At 45.4% G+C, this 21,266-nt stretch overlaps 1 protein-coding gene across 5 annotated transcripts in view; it reads right to left on the bottom strand.

The window, feature by feature from the left end:
- SLC43A3 (solute carrier family 43 member 3) overlaps positions 1-21,266 on the bottom strand; it is a 468,756-nt gene that overhangs the window by 401,975 nt on the left and 45,515 nt on the right. The window contains exon 1 of one of the 5 annotated variants that reach the window (XM_086953354.1): positions 706-841. The exons of 2 other annotated variants lie outside the window; for them this stretch is intronic. The gene's annotated coding sequence lies outside the window, so the exon portion shown is untranslated. Of the gene's footprint in view, positions 1-705; positions 842-21,266 lie in introns of those variants that run through there. 2 more of the 5 variants (XM_086953360.1, XM_086953364.1) reach the window with 2 other exon arrangements.

Genomic DNA, 21,266 nt, shown 5'->3' on the forward strand with positions numbered 1-21,266 from the left:
CTCTTGAGGACTACTGACCCCTCGAGGTTGTGCTGCTGTCAGGAAAGGACCATTGGGGGCATCAACGGAGCCTGTTCAGACCTTCTGGGGCCCTTTGTGATTACCGAAGCTCTGCAGGTGTTTGCGGACCCTCGTGTGAGTGATGTGTGGGCACAAGGTACAACCCTCACTAGACGACAACAGATGAGCCACACTCAACACTTTCTGAATATTTCCTATGGTACGGTTGAGGACGCATCAAGTGATGCCAAGGACTTCTAGAGGGAGGAGGAGGAGGAGGGGCCCTGCTGTATGGCAAGGAAGCCCGCCTTCTTGGGGTGACAGACACACCAGTCTCGACCCCTCCCCCCCACACCATGCACCCACACCTCAGGAAGAGACAGGCCACAGTGATGTACCCGGAAGACTCCGCATGCAGCATCCCTAACACGAGGTGAAGCTAAAGTCATTGTGTTGAAAGGCGGAGCACGTCAGCAAACTCAAGCACTTTAAAAATAACACTTTTGGAAACAGACCCGGGCACCAACATAAAAGTGGACCTTATTAGTGACCTAGAAAGCTAAAAACGTTGTCCATTTGCATTTCGGGCCATGGGAGACTCCAGGCAATGTTTGTGGTAACAGCAGGAAAATCAGCAATACAAGACAGGCCAGCAGACCACCAAACACACTCACAAACAGACAAAAAACCGGCCCACACACTGACCTGTCAGTCCAGTCCATCTGCACTGCCTGAATGCCCTTCTGGCCAGTCTAATGGAGCCTCTTGTGCAAGAAAACACATGGCGTAAGCGTAAAATGAGGCAAAAATCAGCCGTACTGCACGGCACTGCTATGCCAATGACCTTCGGACATACTGCGATAACGGCTGAATCTTTGAGATTGTATCTGAAAGCTGCAAGTGTACTTGTATAAAGCCAACGGACTTCAGTCCTTGCAGCAGGGTGGACGCAGTCATGGACTTCAGTCATTGCCTTTGGCTCAGGCCTTTAACGCTGGAGCGGCCTTTAATGGCTGGTAGACCCCTCTATGTTGGGCGCTAAGGCTATAGTAGATACTAGCTTTGGGAAGCAGCCTTGAGTTATTAGACAGAATCATGTGAACATGACAATTTCTATATAACAAAGAAGACTGTGTGCACCGGGTATTAGCCTATGTACTTGTGCTTGTTTTGCTTGAGAGAACGGGCGATCTGTAAAGTTTTCACCACAGTATTAAGGCTGCAGGTAGTACAAGGTTCAGGTTAGCACGGTAACGAAGTACTGCAGCATACAACGGAGACCGAGGATCTCACAGCAGATCGTTTCCCCCCTTACATTTCTCCATGTCCTCTCCTTTGTTTACAGACGCCCTCTGTGGAACAAACATTAGGCTTCTCCTTTAACCTCTTCCATGCTCGTGACGGAACCGTTCCGTCACGAGCCACGGGTGGGCCACGGGTGGGAGCGAATTCTGCGCCTGCGCTGACGTTCTAAAGAATGGGCGGGGCCGTGACGGAACCGTTCTGTCACAAGCACAGCTCACCCACGAGCCGTGACGGAGCGTTTCCGTCACAAGCACGGAACCGCCGCGCGGCCGCTCCACCCCTTAGCACTGCGGCGGAATAGCCGCCGTAGCGAAGGGGTTAAGAATCTCTCTCTCCGGGAGCAGCCAGCCGACCACGTGACCGCGTCACATGATCCTCACGTCTTGAAGGAGGAAGGGGCGGGTTGCGAACTCGTTCCTTGGCGACCTCCGGCATTGGGAGAATGGGACCTGAAGAGAAGAGGAGCCGTGCAGACCTTCTTCTTCGCCTCCGAAGCCCAAGACACGGTGGGAGACCGAACTGAGGCGGAAGACGCACCGGATCCCAGGAGCCGACCCACTATCGAGGTGGAGCCAGAGAGGGAACTGGACCTTACCCGGCACTACGCGGATGCCAGCCACGTCTCCGGAGGGACGTGGCTTAGCAAGGTACGGGGCCGCCTGGGAACAATCTGGGGAAAAGGGGTTGGAGTCTCCAGGGAGACGCCAGGTGGGGAAAGTTAAGGACACCAACGAGCACACGATTGGATTGGATTTAAAAAAAATCATAACCACTACCATGTCGCACAGGACCAATAGCACTGGTGCTGGCAGTTGGTGTTAGCTTCCCCCTCACCCCCTTTCCCAGACTATAGTGACAAGGCGGAAAAACCCTCCTGACATCCTTCTTCGTTTTGTTTTTTTAATTTTGTTTGGAGCACTCCCCAGAGGAATCAAGATACGGGGCTGGAGATGAAACACCAAGGGAACTCCGTACAAGACACCCCCTTCTGAGGAAGAAAAAGGACTAAAGAGTCATACTGGACTGACTTGTTTATTAACAGGCACAGTACTCCTATCCTTAATTATCTCTCTGCTTTTGTCGCCAATTAAATTTATTTTTAAGAACAATAACGTGCATCCCTCATTCCTTCTCCGCCACACTACACGTGGTGTCAGAAGTGGGATCACCTCCATAGACTGTCAGTATGGAGAACCTCATACAACAGTGGATTTGTGGCTAGGAGAAGTTTGAATGGGAGGTGGAAAAGCAGATGTCGTCAGCCGAAGCAGACAGGGACATGTTTAAGGACACTATGAGTCATCCGGCAGAACGCCTGGAAAAGGGTGCCGATGACAGATTACAGCTGGCCCCACAGTTACAGGACTGACCAGGGACAGGCCCACATGTGTCCCTACAAATGTATTTTCCGGGGGAAGACCCAGACGCATTTTTTGTTAAACTTAGAAAGGGCCGCCCAAGCCTGGGGATGGCCAGAATCTAAATGGCCTTTCTTTTTGGCCCCCCTTCTCACAGGAGAAGCACAGGCTGCCTACCAGGTAGCAAATGCGAGCGGTAACACTCCCTATAATGATATAAAGGAAATAATCCTAGATCATCTTGGGATGGATGCAGAGGCCTATAGGGTAAAGTTTAGGAGAGAGAGAGGAACCCCTATGTACATCCCAAAGACCCTCTTTTTCAAACTTAAGGCAGCCGCAGACAAGTGCCTGAAACCACAAACAAACACTAAAGAAGACATAATGTCTTTGATTTATCTGGAGCAGTTTATAGAAGCACATCCCTTTTCCACACAGAGATGGTTAAAACAAAAGAAACCCCTGACAGTGGAACAGGCAGTAAAAGTAGCCACTTCCTTCTATCGAGCCCAACCACGATCTCTACCATGGGATACAGACAAACCCACACGGCCTCCCGCCCTCCCTAACAAAACAGAAAAGAAATCCACAAAAACCCTGCCTTACCCGGTACAATCTCGCCAGTATCGCCCCAAACCTCTCCCTGCCCGAGGACCGCAGTGCTTAGAGTGTGGTGATTGGGGCCACATCGCCAGGTTGTGTCCCCGTAAGAAACCCCCAGAGGAGCCGATGGACATTAATTGCATACCCCGCCCCATCTTATACACCGAGGAGATGGGACCGAGTTTCTATGTAAGTGTGCGAGTGCAAGGTGCCACTGTACAGACCCTTTTGGATTCCAGCTGTCGACAGTCGGTGATCTTGCAGTCACTCCTTAACACCCCAATACCCCCTTCCCACGAAACAGTGCCCATCAGGTGTGTACACGGTGATATCCGCATATATATCCCCTAGTGCAGCTCCCCATTACCTTACCAACAGGGTGGGTGTTACAAGTCAAGCTCGGTGTGCTACCTTATCTCCCTGAACAATTAATTATCGGGCAAGATAATCCGTCATTTCTTACTTTGTTACGGGATACCATGAAACCCCTCCAATCCCAAGACTCTACCCATCAGGCCCTTCTCACTCAGGCTCCCTGGCTATCTGACCACAGCTTTAGGTACAGCCAGACTCATGATCCCACCCTAGCTTCCGCTTGGGCACATGCTAAACAATCTGCCCTTTCACCAAATCCTACATATCCTTTGTTTTGTATTTCCAATGACTTACTATATAGAGCAGGAAAGCAGGGAGAACCCCCTCAATTGGTAGTTCCACAATCCTTTAGAGAACAAGTACTGTTTCATGCCCACTCTCATCTATTAGCAGGACATAGGGGAGCACAAAAGACAACAGAGATGCTGCTCAGTCATTTCTATTAGCCAGGAATCTTCTCTTATGTTCCTAGATTTTGTCAGGAATGTGAGGCGTGCCAGAAGAAAACCCCTATAAACCTCCTCCCGTTCACCTACAACCGGTTCCCATTCTTGGGAAACCGTTTGAAACGATAGACATGGATCTCATCGGCCCCCTCCCTAGAACCAAAAAAGGAAATGAATATGCCTCGGTCGTTGTGGACTATGCCACACGATACCCTGAAGCATTTTCCATACGTGCCCCACCACCATGAATATCAGCGACAAGTTACTAGAACTATTTTCCCAAGTTGGTTTCCCCGTGAAATACTCACGGATCAAGGGACCCCTTTTGTATCTATATTAATGGCACAGATTTGTAAAACCCTTAACATCTCCCACATAAAAACGTCTGTGTACCACCCACAAACTAATTGGTTGTGTGAGAGGTATAATGCCACCCTAAAACTCACATTAAAAAAGCTGTTAAGCGCTGAAGGCACGGAATGAGACATGCTCCTCCCTCTGGCCCTATATGTCATCGGGAGCCAGACTCAGGCCAGTCAGGCCAGTCTGAGATGTTCCCCATTTCAACTCCTATACTGTCGGGAACCCCGTAGCCTTCTAGAAATGACCAACGAGGTATGGGAACAGGAAGAGTAAAAATAAACGAAAACGTTCCTGGACTACACTCAGTCTTTACGTAACCGTTTGCGCAAGTTACAAGAGTTTGCTGATGCTAATTTAGAACGGGCCCAAACCAAGCAACAAGCCTTTTACGATAAAGGAAAAAAATGGAGACACCTCAGAGTAGGGGACTGGGTTTTGGTCTTACTACCCTCTAGCCATTCTAAAGCGAGATCTGAATGGCAAGGGCCGTATAAGATCATGGATAAAGTCAGGTTAACCTCTTACAAGGTACAGATCACTCCAAAAAAGTCTCAACTTTACCATATAAACCTATTAAAAAATGGTTAGGACCACTCCCCAAGGATCTTCATACCACTATCCCTGTTCAAGACTCCTCTTCCACTCTATCTAAGCTGTTGGGTAACCCCAAACTTAGTCCAGAGCAAAGGGAATCCTTACAACACACTCTCCTCCCTTTTTCTCCTCTATTCTCTGATCTCCTGGGAAAGACTACCCTAGCAGAACACACCATTCCTACTCAGCTTGGGGTAGTGATAAAACAAAAACTCTATCGTAAACCTGCTGCCCGTAGAGAAGCAATAAAACAAGAGGTAAAGAATATGCTCAATGTAGGGGTCATAAAACCATCCCAAAGTGAGTGGTCCTCACCGATCGTTCTCGTCCAACAACCGGACGGATCTGTCCGATTCTGCATTGACATCAGGGCCGTCAATGCCATATCCAAGTGTGACTCATATCCCCTCCCTCGTGATGATAAGCTTATTGAAAAACTAGGTGATGCCCAATACATTACCACCCTCGGCCTCAAGAAGGGATACTGGCAGGTGCCCCTACGGCCACAAGACCAAGAGAAGACCGCCTTTTCAACACCCACTTGCTTATACGAATTCACGGTCCTGCACTTTGGTCTACATGGAGCACCCGCCACCTTCCAAAGACTTATGAACAAGGTACTATCAAGTCATCAGGCCTATTCGTCCGCATATCTCGACAATATTGTTGTATAAAGCCCCACATGGGAGTTTCATCTCGACCGTTGTCATCAAGTCTTACAGGCCCGTCAATCAGCAGGCCTACACAGTAACGCAAAAAAGTCAAGGGTAGGGTTCCAAAAGGTGAAATACCTAGGCTATCTCCTCGGTGACGGACATATTGAACCACAGCAAGAAAAGGTAAAGGCAATCATACACACAGCATTCCCTCGCACTAAAAAGGAGGTCAGGGCATTTCTGGGCCTTCTTCTTGGTTATTACCGGAGGTTCATCCCTCAATACGCCGAAATAGCCTCTCCCCTTCCTGATCTGTTAAAAAAAGAAACAAAAACGAGGGACTTACTCCATCCTTCATCGGCAGCAATAAGAGCCTTCCACAACCTAAGAGCAGCTATCACCTCCTCTCCCATATTGCGGTCCCCTGACTCTACTAAACCCTTTTTGCTCCAGACAGACGCTTCTGAAAAGGGACTAGGGGCTGCCCTATCTCAGATTTCAGAAGAGGGCATTGAACACCCTGTTTTGTTCATCAGTCGCAAACTATATCCCCGGAAAAGCGCTATCCTGTAATAGAGAAGGAGTGCCTTGCGATTAAATGGGCCGTAGACAAACTCTGTTACTACCTCGAGGGTTCCACTTCCTCCTGTACACAGATCATACCCCCCTGTTGTCGATGAGCCATAACAAAGGAAACAACCTGCGGATCGTACAATGGTTCTTGTCCCTGCAGCCTTATTCATTTGAGGCCAGACATCGTAGAGGTTCTGCCAAGGGGAATGCGGACTTCCTCTCCTGCATTCCCCTGTTCCCCGATCGGGAACAGCCTGGGGTAGGGGTGTGTAACGAAGTACTGCAGCATACAACGGAGACTGAGGATCTCACAGCAGATCGTTTCCCCCCTTACATTTCTCCATGTCCTCTCCTTTGTTTACAGACGCCCTCTGTGGAACAAACATTAGGCTTCTCCTTTAAGAATCTCTCTCTCCGGGAGCAGCCAGCCAACCACATGACCGCATCACATGATCGTCGCGTCTTGAAGGAGGAAAGGGCGGGTTGCGAACCCGTTCCTTGGCATCCTCCGGCATTGGGAGAATGGGACCCGACGAGAAGAGGAGCCATGCAGACCTTCTTCATCGCCTCCGAAGCCCAAGACACGGTGTGAGACCGTACTGAGGCGGAAGACGCACCGGATCCCAGGAGCCGACCCACTATCGAGGTGGAGCCAGAGAGGGAACCGGACCCTACCCAGCACTATGCGGATGCCAGCCACGCCTCCGGAGGGACGTGGCTTAGCAAGGTACGGGCCGCCTGGGAACAATCTGGGGAAAAGGGGTTGGAGTCTCCAGGGAGACGCCTGCTGGGGGAAAGTGAAGGGCACTAACGAGCACACGATTCTATTTGATTAAACAAAAACACATAACCACTACCAGGTCGTACAGGCCCAATAGCACTGGTGCTGGCAGTTGGTGTTAGCTTCCCCCTCAACCCCTTTCCCAGACTATATTGACAAGGTGGAAAAACCCTCCTGACATCCTTCTTTGTTTTTTTTTTTATTTTGTTTGGAGTACTCCCCAGAGGAATCAAGATACGGGGCTGGAGCTGGAATACCAAGGGAACTCCGTACAAGACACCCCCTTCTGAGGAAGAAAAAGGACTAAAGAGTCATACTGGACTGACTTGTTGATTAACAGACACAGTACCCCTATCCTTAATTACCTCTCCGTTTTTGTGGTGAATAACATTTATTTTTAAGAACGATAACGTGAATCCCTCATTCCTTCTCCACTACACTACAAGCACCTTTAGATCTCTGGGCCCGATTCACAAAAGTAATTTGAGACAAATTCCTAACTTTACGACTTTTGGTATTCACAGAAGACATTTAATAGTAGTAGTCTAACTTTACTACTACTAAACTGAGAAAAATCCTAACTTTAACACTTTCAGTATTCACAGAAGACATTTAATAGTAGTAGTCTAACTTTACTACTACTAAACTGAGAAAAATCCTAACTTTACGACTTTCGGTATTCACAGAAGACATTTGGTAGTAGTAGTCTAACTTTACTACTACTAAACTGAGAAAAATCCTAACTTTACCACTTTCAGTATTCACAGAAGACATTTAATAGTAGTAGTCTAGATTTACTACTACTAAACTGAGAAAAATCCTAACTTTACCACTTTCAGTATTCACAGAAGACATTTAATAGTAGTAGTCTAACTTTACTACTACTAAACTGAGAAAAATCCTAACTTTACCACTTTCAGTATTCACAGAAGACATTTAATAGTAGTAGTCTAACTTTACTACTACTAAACTGAGAAAAATCCTAACTTTACCACTTTCAGTATTCACAGAAGGCATTTGGTAGTAGTAGTCTAACTTTACTACTACTAAACTGAGAAAAATCCTAACTTTACAACTTTAGGTATTCACAGGAGACATTTTGTAGTAGTAGTCTAGAAAAATCCTAACTTTACCACTTTCAATATTCACAGAAGACATTTAATAGTAGTAGTCTAACTTTACTACTACTAAACTGAGAAAAATCCTAACTTTACCACTTTCAGTATTCACAGAAGACATTTAATAGTAGTAGTCTAACTTTACTACTACTAAACTGAGAAAAATCCTAACTTTACGACTTTCGGTTTTCACAGAAGGCATTTGGTAGTAGTAGTCTAAATTTACTACTACTAAACTGAGGAAAAATACTAACTTTACGACTTTCGGTATTCACAGAAGGCTTTTGGTAGTAGTAGTCTTACTTTTCTACTACTAAACTGAGAAAAATCCTAACTTTATGACTTTCGGTATTCACAGAAGGCATTTGGTAGTAGTAGTCAAACTTTACTACTACTAAACTGAGAAAAATCCTAACTTTACGACTTTTGGTATTCACAGAAGGCATTTGGTAGTAGTAGTCTAACTTTACTACTACTAAACTGAGAAAAATCCTAACTTTACCACTTTCAGTATTCACAGAAGACATTTAATAATAGTAGTCTAACTTTTTTACTACTAAACTGAGAAAAATCCTAACTTTACCACTTTCAGTATTCACAGAAGACATTTGGTAGTAGTAGTCTAACTTTACTACTACTAAACTGAGAAAAATCCTAACTTTACCACTTTCAGTATTCACAGAAGACATTTAATAGTAGTAGTCCTACTTTACTACTACTAAACTGAGAAAAATCCTAACTTTACCACTTTCAGTATTCACAGAAGACATTTAATAATAGTAGTCTAACTTTACTACTACTAAACTGAGAAAAATCCAAACTTTACCACTTTCAGTATTCACAGAAGACATTTAATAGTAGTAGTCTAACTTTACTACTACTAAACTGAGAAAAATCATAACTTTACCACTTTCAGTATTCACAGAAGGCATTTGGTAGTAGTAGTCTAACTTTACTACTACTAAACTGAGAAAAATCCTAACTTTACGACTTTCGGTATTCACAGAAGGCATTTGGTAGTAGTAGTCTAACTTTACTACTACTAAACTGAGAAAAATCCTAACTTTACGACTTTCGGTATTCACAGAAGGCATTTGGTAGTAGTAGTCTAACTTTACTACTACTAAACTGAGAAAAATCCTAACGTTACCACTTTCAGTATTCACAGAAGACATTTAATAATAGTAGTCTAACTTTTCTACTACTAAACTGAGAAACATCCTAACTTTACCACTTTCAGTATTCACAGAAGACATTTAATAGTAGTAGTCTAACTTTTCTACTACTAAACTGAGAAGAATCCTAACTTTACCACTTTCAGTATTCACAGAAGACATTTAATAGGAGTAGTCTAACTTTTCTACTACTAAACTGAGAAAAATCCTAACTTTACCACTTTTAGTATTCACAGAAGACATTTAATAGTAGTAGTCTTACTTTACTACTTCTAAACTGAGAAAAATCCTAACTTTATGACTTTCGGTATTCACAGAAGACATTTGGTAGTAGTAGTCTAACTTTACTACTACTAAACTGAGAAAAATCCTAATTTTACGACTTTCGGTATTCACAGAAGGCAAGGATACCAAAAGTTGTAAAGTTAGGATTTTGTTTCAGATTACTTTTGGGGGATCGTAGTGTAGTTTCAACAACTTTTGCATAGCGTGTAATACTTTGTGGTGTAGTTGTTGTGAGAGTTTCACTGTTTGCAAACAGTGTGGTACAGGGTAAACTCTCTACATAGAGTAAGCATGGTTTACAGTACCCAGTTCTCTACTGATATCAACTTGATTTCTCAATGTAGGTTCGGTGAGTTTCAGGGGCTTGATATGGATAAAAGCTGTCCATAGAAGGGCATTTATTTTGGAACTAGTCATTCATTATTTTTAGGGACTTGACTTTCTGTGATCAGTTGTATACAGATTGGACACCATACTCAGTGGGGGGTTCCTATAAATCTCTGGTTGAAAGTTAATGTGAGCTATGCTAGCTGTAATGTGTATGGTATAGGGCCAATGTTGCACATAATTCATGCTTTCTCAATCAATCATTCAGGATGTGCATGGCACGGCTATGCACCTGTGAGGGTGAGCGTCTGAATGGGGCTCAGTTGAAAATCCAGGTCTTGAGCCCTTTTTGTGAGTTCCAGCAGAGAGGATGAGGTCTGTAGGTGAAGAGGTACGTCGTTTCAGGACTTCACAGGGAGTCAGGAGAAGGAGCGACCTCCACTGTTGTTGCGGCAGATGCGGGGGGTGTGGACGAGGCAGAGCGCAGGTGTCTGGAGGGAAGGTGGAAGTTCAGCCAGCGGTTGATGTGCGCTGGTCCCTGTTTGTGCAGGGCCTTGTGGGCGTGGATCAGCGTCTTGATCTGGCATCTCCTCTGAATGGGGAGCCAGTGGAGCCTCTTGAGGTGGGGGTGATGTGGGTCTGTTTGGGGAGGTCTAGGATGGGTCTGGCAGCAGAGTTGTGTATAATTTGCATGCTCGGTAGGAGTACAAGGTCATTCCTACGTAGAGTGCATTACCGTAGTCCAGTTGGCTATTGACCAGGGCGTGTGTGACGATGCATATGGTGTCAATAGGGGGCCACTTGAAAATCTTGAGGAACATGAGGAAGGTGAGGAAGCAGGTAGAGGATACTGCATTGATCTGTCTTTTCATGGTGAGTTCACTGTCCAAGATGATGTCAAGGTTGCAGCGTGGTCAGTAGGAGGGAGGGGGAAGTGTCCTAGTTTGGAAGACCACCAGGGGGAGTTCCATGGGGAGGTGGTGTTCCTAAAGATCAGCACTTCCGTCATGCGTGAGTTGAGTTGTACGCAGTCGTCTCTCATCCAGTTGGGAATGTTCGTCTTGCACTTGCATACTTTGGTCAGCGGGTCTTCTGATAGTGAGAGGGTGAGCTGGGTATCGTCAGCATAGGACGTTGGTGAAGGGAGTGTCGTAGGTATTGAACAGGGTGGGGCTGAGGGATGAACCTTGAGGGATGCCCCAGATGGTGTTCTTGGGTTCCGAGGTGAAGGGCAGAAGGCAGATTCTCTGGGTTCCACCTATGAGGAAGAAAGCATCCACTTGAGGGCGTCTCCTTGGATTTAAGTGTTGTGAAGCCTTTTGATCAGGGGTTGGTGTGATACTGCGTCAAACACTTCTGAGAGGTCCAGGTGGATCATGGCCGCCGTTTGTCATTAGTGATGTAATATATGAGGTCATAAGCAGTGCATTGAGGGGCGTAAGTTATAGTTAGCTCAGCTGACTATAGCTGCTGAATTTCAATAGTTTTGCACAAGTGAAATGTGAGCCTAAATATAACATCCCCATAACCTTTGCCTTTTCAGTGAATTTCTAAGGTTTTTACCATTCAATTTCCTAAGTGTAACCTCTGAAAATGAGTGTTTGAGTGTGTGAGTGAGTGCAAGAGTGCCTCAGTGGGTGTGTAACTGGGTGTGCAAGTGTACGATTGGGTCTGGGACTACCTGCATAACTGTCTCACTGGGAGTGTGAGTGCGCGCATCACTATCTAATTGTTTGAGTAGATGTCTAAGTGGGTGCATGAGTGTCTGAGTGGGTCAGTGACTAGGTGCATGAGTGTTTGAGTGGATTTGACACTTAAGAAAGACCTATAACATGGCAAGTGAAGCCTGCAAGGAGAGAGCACAGACTCGGTCTACACTAGTAGCCTTCACTCATGTTTTAAAGACTATTTCTGCACATGGTTGAGAAGGTTGTGTCAGTAGGAGTACTCCTCTGTCAGCGCCAGGAGATGTTTTTGTAAATATGATGGTATGTAACTGCCTGCCATAACACCTCTCTGGCTGCCTAAAAGAGTATGTAAGTGGCTGCACAGATATTTAAGTGCCTGTGTTAGGCAAACAAGAGCTATATTGGTGTAACTGCAACTACCTTTGAGGCTGCTGCATGCATACGTAGCTTCGGGTGAGTGACTGAATTTATAAGTGCCTCTGTAGCGGTCTCTGTAACTGAAAGGGAGGTGCTATGCCTATGTGAACATCTATGTCAATTGTTTTAGGGATGACGTACTCTATGTAGTACTTGGCATAGAGGCCTACAAGTGCACAAGTAACTTGTTCAAATCAAAAGGACAGCTCTCAATCTGGAAAGCACAAAACATCATCCTATATTGTATACCGACAGCATATCTTAGAAGCGTGTTATGTGCACTAAAGCATGGGGTTGACATTTCAGAAAGACCTATAACATGGCAAGTGACGCGTGCAGTGAGAGAGCACCAGCAGGGGCTTCTAGAGTAGCCATTACCCATGTTTGAAGGACTATTTCTGCACATGGGGGGAGAAGGCTGTGTCAGCACCTGCCTACATATCTCAGAGGGTGTGGGAGTGCACCTCTACCAGTGCCCTGAGATGTGTTTGTAAGTATACTGGCATGTCACTGCCTGCTATAACACCTCGACGGCTGTCTAAGTGGCTGCACAAATACTTCAGTGAGTCTACAAGGGACTAGAGAGCTATGAACCTGAGACTGCAACTACCCTCGAGTCTGCTGTAGGCATATGTAGTTTCTAGTAAGTGACTGAACGTATAAGCGCTTCTGCAGCTGTCTGATTGGATAGCAGGCAGGGTCTATGCTTTTGTGAACATGTATATCAGTTGCTTTAGGGGTGCATATCCTATGTAGTACTTCACATAGAGGCCTACACGTGCTCAAGTAACTTTAAACTCAAAAGGACAACTATCAATCTCTTGAGCACAAACGAGCATCCTTAATGACATACGTACAGCATATCTTAGAAGTGTTTTATGTGCTAACACATGGGTTTGACATTTCAGAAAGACTTTTTTTTTTTACGGTCTGTGCCGTCAGCCACGAGCACTGACGTCACCTTTATTATATACCTCCTAGTCCACGCCCGTCCCAAGAGGTTGCGTGCAATACAATGTTGGGGACAGGCCGGGTGATAACATGCAAAGTGAAGCTTGCAGTGACACTGCACAGACAGGGTCTGCACTAGTGGCCATCACCAATTTTGAAATACAATTTCTCTGCATGGTTGAGAATATTGTGCCAGGACTTGCCTACATATCTGAGAGAGAGAACAGGCATTCCAAAAAAGGCTGGAGTCTGCTTGTGTTGAGGTACGCCTCCATCAGGGCCATGATATGTTTAAGTAAATGGGCTAGTATGCAGCCGCCTGCTATAATACTGCTATAGCTGTCTAAATGTGTATGTAAGTGGCTACAGAAGCACTTCAGGTCCTGTTTTAGTCAATATAGAGCTACGTAGGTGTGACTGCAACTACCTTTGAGTCTGTTGCATGTATTAATAGTTTGTGGTGAGCGACCGTATCTATACATGCTTTTGTAGTTGTCTCAACAGCTGAAACCGAGGCTTCATGTTTTTCAGAATGTCGGTTGCTTGAGGAATGGCAAACTCTATGTCGCACTTGGCATAGGGGCATGAAGTGCACAAATAACTCCGTGAACTGAAATGAAGATCTCTCATCTTTTAAGCACAAACCAGCCTGCTTTATAGCACACCCACAACATCTCTCACATGCGACGTGTGCAGACTGAAATGTGGATTTAAGACTTGACAAACAGCGTTTACGTAGCAAATCAAGCTGCAAGTAAAAGTGCACACTCAGGACGTGTACTACCAAGCCACCTCCATGTTTGAAAGGGTATATCTCCGCGTGAATGAGAAGGTGGCGTCAGTTCTTGTAAACAAACCAGAGAAATTGTGGGAGTACACCGGCAGCAGTGCAATGAGAAGTGCTGGTATAGGGCTGTATATTTTATTATCTCTATGACTCTCTACATATGTGTGTAAGTGGCTATAAACTAACACATCAGTGCCTGTTTTATGGGAAAGAGAGCAATATAGATGTGATTACAACTATCTTTGAATCTGCGGCATGCACAGGTAGTTTCTAGGTAAGTGACTGAATGTATGTGTGCTTTTATAGCGATCGGACAAAGCAGGGTAACAGAACTACAACACCCAGAATTCACAGAAAAACTCTCCTTGCGAACAGCACATTATATATACACATGTAAATATGTCCACATCTGCTAATGCCTTGCTAACTAAAGGTCCAATTCTTAATCCACAAGTTTGTTTACTACCAATTACACCAGGTAGTGAGCATTAAATGTGCAACATACTAATTCAAAGCAACAAATTGTGAACCAATTTTTCACTCATCTAATCTTCAAATCACACAAACTGTCACATTCTCATACACTCTTAAGCTGTCCTACCCCCTGTTACTAAGTATACAAAGCAACTCACAAAACCACCCACAAATTTCCTCATTTAGTGCCAATATTTTCTCAAACATTTTTGATACTCTCTTATACCATTCTCACATACACGTATACCTTTTCTTGGTTTTTTTAATCAAAATTAAATGTAATTCACACACATGAAAATTGAATTGGTTGATCAATTATTATTTTTGGGTCTTATAAGATAGATACAATACTGTCAAGAAATGTAAAAACTAAGCTTAAGAATACCACTGTCACACAAAGCAACCATTAATGGCTGCATTTTCAACTTTGCACCCTCCTTTAGTACGGAACACAGCAAATAAAAACACATATTTCATTTTTTTATTTTGTTACTCCATTCGTGAATGGTTACTATGCGTTTACCCTTTAATGCCCTTTTAAAGAAACCCAATATATGTGGGTGTTTTGCACACTTCTGAAATTGGGCTAAATTGGGCTACATTTGGTTGATATTTGTGCTACATTCAGGCTTCTTTCTCTCTGGTGGCCATCTTGCGAGAATTATTTGTTATGAAGCTCCCTAATCTCCTCATTTACTGTAGTGTCCTCAGTACAAGATCTTTCAGTTTTCCACTTCGATCCCATCAAGGCGGCGCTCAGATGTGCCACACAGTTGGCATAAATTCAGAATGTTAGCACTAGTTGCTCATTAGAACACTGTAATAAAGCTGCTGATGGGGAGTTAACTGGTGTTCTGCTGCTGGAGTTGAAAGTGCATGTTTCATTCTACATGTCGGCATGTTTTAATGAAATAGAAGAGGACGATATTTGAGAACTCACTTAAAATGTGTCCTAATTTTTCTTTCTACAGCACTAACCATCATTTCAAGGAAAAAATGAACCCCTCATTTTGTTTCTTTCTACATTAAATGTTTATGTTCTACCAGTTTGTTTCAAGATGGCTTCAGGTGTGCCTTCGATTTGTCATAAGTAAGACTGTTAGCGCTCTAGTTGTTCTTTAAAACACTCTGGGACTCTGCAGTAGAACACAAGGGAATCAGCTGACCGGTTGCTCCAGTTGGAAGTACATGATTTACTGAGAATGTTAGACGTCATCTCATATTTATCAGAAAGATAATGTGAATTTTCAGAAATTATGCTCTCATTTTAGCTTCGGGAGCACCTTTTGTAACCGCTATGGGAAAATGACGAGAAAACTGTTTTCTCTCAAATATGATTGATGTACTCCCAGCAGAAGGATATTTCACAGGGTAAATGCACTACAATTCCTACATTTAGTATGGTACCATCAACAAATGGTTTCTCCTTTTTGTGACCCTCAAACTGGAATGCCTTTCAATGGGGTGCTTGCATGTATATTGTTCACAAGATGGCTGCCAGCACTTTCTGCTTAACGTACTGACAGCCAATCAGTTCTCACCATGAGATCTGTGCTTGCTTAGGCTCCACCCAGATATCCTTATTTGCTTTCCCTTCTATTTTTCAACAACTACAGAATGGATTTACACCAAATATCTGACAGCATGATCTGAGAACCATACTCTACCTTACTACCATATTTGGTATTATTCCATCCAGCGGTTCAGGCTGTAGTCATGTTCAAAGCTCCTATCGGAATTAGCAAGGAAAATATTTTTTCTCGATGCCCCCCTTTTTTTTTTCCTCAGACCCTGCTTGACGGATCACCCCAAAACTTTCCATGCACAACAAGACTCAACATGACACTATTCTTGGGAATGTTTTTCAAGTTTAGTCAAACAATGCCAAATATCTAGGCAAGCCTAAAAACGCTTTTTCCTAAGATACATGGGGCTAGATGCATCAAGGGTTTTTGCATTCGCAAACGGTGCGAATTGCAAATTTCGGCCGTTTGCGAATGCAAATCCGGTTTTTGGGATGCATGAAGCATTTTGCTATTTTCGCAATTTAAGAAATCGCAATTTTATTGTGATTTCTTAAATTGCGATTGCATTTAAGAAATCGCAATTTTGCGATTTCTTAAATGCAATGCATGATTACTTTGGGAATTGCAAATTCACAATTTGGAAGGGGTAAATTAGCATGAAGTTGAACTTCATGCTAATTTACCGAAAACTTTCAAACATGCACTAGTTGCATATTTGAAAGTTTTCATTTACACACACACATGTCCTTGGGTCATGTGTGTGTGTAAATTGCACTTACAGTTCAATTTCAGGGGTGCAGGGAGGAGTTCTTTGAACCCCTCCCTGCACCTTTGAAATTGCATTCACATTTTACGAATCGCAATTAGAAATTCGCAAAATGTGAATGCCTTCCCATTCATTCTTATGGGCCTTTTGGCCCATAGGAATCAATGGGAAGGGTTTTCCTTAATTGCGATTCGCAAATTGTAAATCGCAATTAAGGAAAAATACCGAATCGCTATAAAATTTGCGATTTTTTGATGCATAGCATTTTGCGATTTCTTAATTGCGATTCCTTAATTTTCGCAATTAAGAAATCGCAAAATGTTACAATGATGCATCTACGCCATGGCTCTAACTATATTTACCTACTGCCGACTGCCAGTAAGTAATATATATAGCTTTATCTATCTATATTTATCTCTCTTCCTCCATACATTTTTAGGTCTCGCTTGGTGTACTGCGCACATGCGCAGTCGAGTTTGCGAGATTTTCACTAGCGAGGGTTAAGCCCCGCCCCTCTTCTCCATTTACTGGCCTCCTAAACAGTAGCCAGCCATTGGAGAAGAGGTACTAGTGACAATCTTCTTTCTCTTTAAGCCCTGTCCTTTTCAGACTGGGGGCATGTTTTTGACTGTTGTTTCTTACATTGTTTGATGTGTTTAGGTCTCCGCCTACGAAAGTCGAGCTGGCGAAGACCTAAAAACATCAAAGGATCTAAACAGTCAAAAACACGCCCCCCAGTCTGAAAAGGACGGGCTTACAGACAAAAGGCTGGGTGCAAACATTACGTGCAAAGTGGGGAACTCGCCTGTTGCAGCAGCAAGTCTTTAGCTGCAGGCAGGATGGGCGGTCGATAATTCAGCATTAGTGAATTTTGGAACTAAAAGCCTGAATGAAAAGCCCCGGCAAAAGATACGATGTGATCAGCGCCCCACATGAGTATTTTATTCTTACCTGGGTGTCTCAAGAAGAGTTTAAACCGGCACCCGAGATCGCACACCGACACCACAGCTCACAGAGGGGGGGGAAGCAGACCGGGACTACAGGGGCCGGAGCCCCGCGGCGATCAGCAACATAGAGCGCTGCGGAGGTGGCACGCGAGCCGCGACAGCAGGAAGTGAGTGCTCGGGCAGGAGCCGTCGCACCGAGCCGCACACACTGACTGGTGCCTGGTGGGTGCTGTGATGCCCCATGAGGCACAGGAGACGGGTGGCTGGTGGGGGGGATCCAACGAGGCCAGCTCGAGGGTGAGGGAGTTGTCAGGGGGTGTCGAGGCACATCTCGGGGTCAAGGGGTGTCAGGGGCACGAGCGGCAACAGAGCAGGCACTTGGGAGTGGCACCACCTGGAGCTGCCATTGCTCTTCTCTGTGACCCACCCACTTGAGCCCTCGTGAATAATCCATCGGCTGGGCCTGCTCTCGGGTTACCTCCCGGAGAGAGGCGGACCCGGAGTGCGGGCTGCCGGTACACCTATACATCTGGTGTGAAGGGGCCCATGCGCTGCCTTTGTTGTTTTGTTAAATCCAAGCAGTGGAAAGTTGTGCTTGAGAGCCGCGGACTGGGATGGGGACCCCAAGATCCTGACGGGGGCTCCCTATGGGGTCTCAGTTGTTATGAAAATAGTTGAGCAGAGTGTGCCTCCTTGCGGTTGGAGGGTTGGGGGTGTTTCTGGAAGTTTAAAGGGACAGAGATGGGTGAACGAGGAACACTGCTCAACATCTCTCGGTGTGGTTCTCGATGGGGGTGAGAGGTTAGTGTCAGGGACTATCTCTCCTCGCCATCCATTGCTTGGCCGGGTGAATGACTGTACTTTCCGACATCATTTTTCTAACGATTGGTGGGATAGTCTTGAGGTGATGGGGGGCCGTCTTCCACAGTGGGAGGTCAGCACACGTTCACCATTCAGCTGATTTCAGGCCATTAGCCACCCTTCCTGACTTTGAGTGGGGGATAGGGTTGCTATCATACGTGCGTTGATTGGTCTGTCCTGTCTGCAGCTCCTCCAGGGCAGGCACTAGGCGAGGGACAGAAGGAGCTAGGGGCATCAGCGATCATATGAGAGGGATAACACCTTGCCAAGGGGTTCCCAAATGCAAATCATCTCATGTGGGGCGCCCTGCTCCTCGAGCTGCTACTCTAGACTCTCTCCCAAAGCAAGTATGTATAACCACCGACAAAGGCAGAAAGAAGCAGCATTTGGCTTCTACCTTTTCCCAGCCAGACTCTTCCAAAAATAAACCAGCATATTTTCCTTAAGGGCTCATTCAACTACGAGTTGATGGCCGCCCCCAGCACCAGCATGGGTAAGCGAATAACAGGGATCCCCTAGTTCTCACTGACGGAGGTAGGAAACTCCTGACTTAAACTGTCAACAAGTATTTTCAATGAAATCAGGTCTGGCATTTGTGAAAGTTAGACCCATTGGTATTGTAAATGACTGTTTTATTGATTTATTTTGGGTTTTTTTTGTTTGCAGTGGAGTGGACATATTTGCATAGCGCTGTTTCCATTCGTATGGATTTGCAGCGCTGGAGAACCAGAACATGGGAAATGGGTTACGAGGGAATGGTGGTGGAAAATTAGTGACACAAATGGGAAAAGAAATTTTAAAAATCATGACGGAGTAGCTGTAAAGGGTCTGGGATAATGCATGCACGGAGAGAGCGGGATAGCAGAACAGGATATGCGTGTGTGAGACAGAGAGCAAAAGAGTGTTTAGAGAGAAGTGTGCGTGAGTGACAGGAGAAAGGGGTGGTTAGAGAAGAATGGGGCAGGGGAGAAGGAGTATGAGAGGGAGTGGGAAGCTCGGTTGAGAGGAAGGGATTAGAGGAGAATGGACGAAAGAGAAAGCAGAGAGAATGCCATTGAAAATAACCCTGTTGGGTAAGAGGACACTTTCTTCTGTTAAAACAATAGAACAAGGCCAAAAAACTTTTCATCTAACTTGTATTGAATTTAGTGGCTTGTGTCTGTGTAGCCCAAGCAAGTAGCATGTAGGCTTTCCCCCCAGTATATTATTTTCACTTTCCTGCTGCGACGCACCAAATATTTGACATTATTAAAATGCACTTCAATAAACACCTCAAAACAGGTTTAGGGAGTTGGTTTTGAGATTGCGGCCTTTCCTTTGTGTAAGCACTGGTGAGTTCATAAATGTTGGAGTATGTTTTAGACTTCTATGCAGTGTGCTGCCTCCTGTCTCCCCCTCACCGCTTTCTCCTGCTGCAGGGTACTGACCAGTCAGAGGGGTCACCGGGACGATGATCGGGGGCTCGCAACATGCCCTCCATCTATGGACGGCTCTGTGTGTGCCTGTGGCTCAGTGTGTGTATGTGGCTCTGTGTGTGTGTGTGTGGCTCTGTGTGTGTGTGTGGCTGTGTGTGTGGCTATGTGTGTGTGTGTGGCTCAGTGTGTGGGTGTGTATGTGTGTGTGTGGCTCTGTGTGTGTGTGTGGCTCTGTGTGTGTGTGTGAGTGGCTCTGTGTGTGTATGTGTGGCTCTGTGTGTGGGTGTGTATGTGTGGCTCTGTGTGTGTGTGGCTGTGTGTGTGGCTCTGTGTGTGTGTGTGTGGCTCTGTGCGTGTGCGTGTGTGGCTCTGTGTGTGTGTGGCTCTGTGTGTGTGTGTGGCTCTGTGTGTGTGTGGCTGTGTGTGTGTGTGTGGCTGTGTGTGTGTGTGTGGCTGTGTGTGTGTGGCTGTGTGTGTGGCTCTGTGTGTGTGTGGCTGTGTGTGTGGCTCTGTGTGTGTGTGCGTGGCTCTGTGTGTGTGTGTGTGTGGCTCTGTGTGTGTCTGTGGGTGTGTGTGTGGCTCTGTGTGTGTGTGTGGGCCTGTGTGTGTGTGTGGCTCTGTGTGTGTGTGGCTCTGTGTGGCTCTGTGTGTGTGTGGCTCTGTGTGTGTGTGGCTCTGTGTGTGTGTGGCTCTGTGTGTGTGTGTGGCTCTGTGTGTGTGTGTGTGGGTCTGTGTGTTTGTGTGTGGCATTTGCGAGAGAATAAGCTATTGGCATTGTAAATGACAATGCCATTTATTTATCTGTTTTCAAAACCAACACATAAATAAACATTTTGTCCACTTTGGAAATTTAAAAAGGACAACTAATTTACGGACTGCCGTCTGAATCTAATAAGATGTTCCATGCACAAACAAACCAGACAGTCTCAGCTATAGTGGTCCATCTCTACATAGACCATATAGAAAAATCCTTCAACGGCCGTCTCCTGATACAACCACACATTATATACAAGGATGGTGTATTTCACTTTTTAAAGACTTTGGTATTTTTTGATAAATACAGTGGCACAAAATACATTTGTTTTCAAGCATATTCTACATGTACATGGGAGATCTTGATTTTATGAGGTTTTGAGAAGTAGGTAACTATTTATAAGTATCTAAATGTTGTAGAAAAATGCTGAGCACATCCAGTAACAATTGAGGTGTTGTTAGTGACTTTAACCCTTTCCATGCTCATGACGGCACCACGCCATCATGAGCCACGGGCGGCGTGTGCTCATGACGGCGTGGAGCCGTCATGCAACTGCCGCTCGCCCACGATCTGCCTACGTGGCACTAATTCCCCGCCTGTGCGGCGAATTAGTGAGTGGGCGGGGTCATGACCGCTCCACGCCATCATGAGCAAGCGCCGCCCATGAGTCATGACGGCATGGTGCAGTCAGGAGTAAGGGAGTGTCACACCCATACCCTAG

This window comes from Lissotriton vulgaris, chromosome 1_2 (assembly GCF_964263255.1).
Source record: "Lissotriton vulgaris chromosome 1_2, aLisVul1.2, whole genome shotgun sequence".
Lineage (NCBI taxonomy): Eukaryota > Metazoa > Chordata > Amphibia > Caudata > Salamandridae > Lissotriton > Lissotriton vulgaris.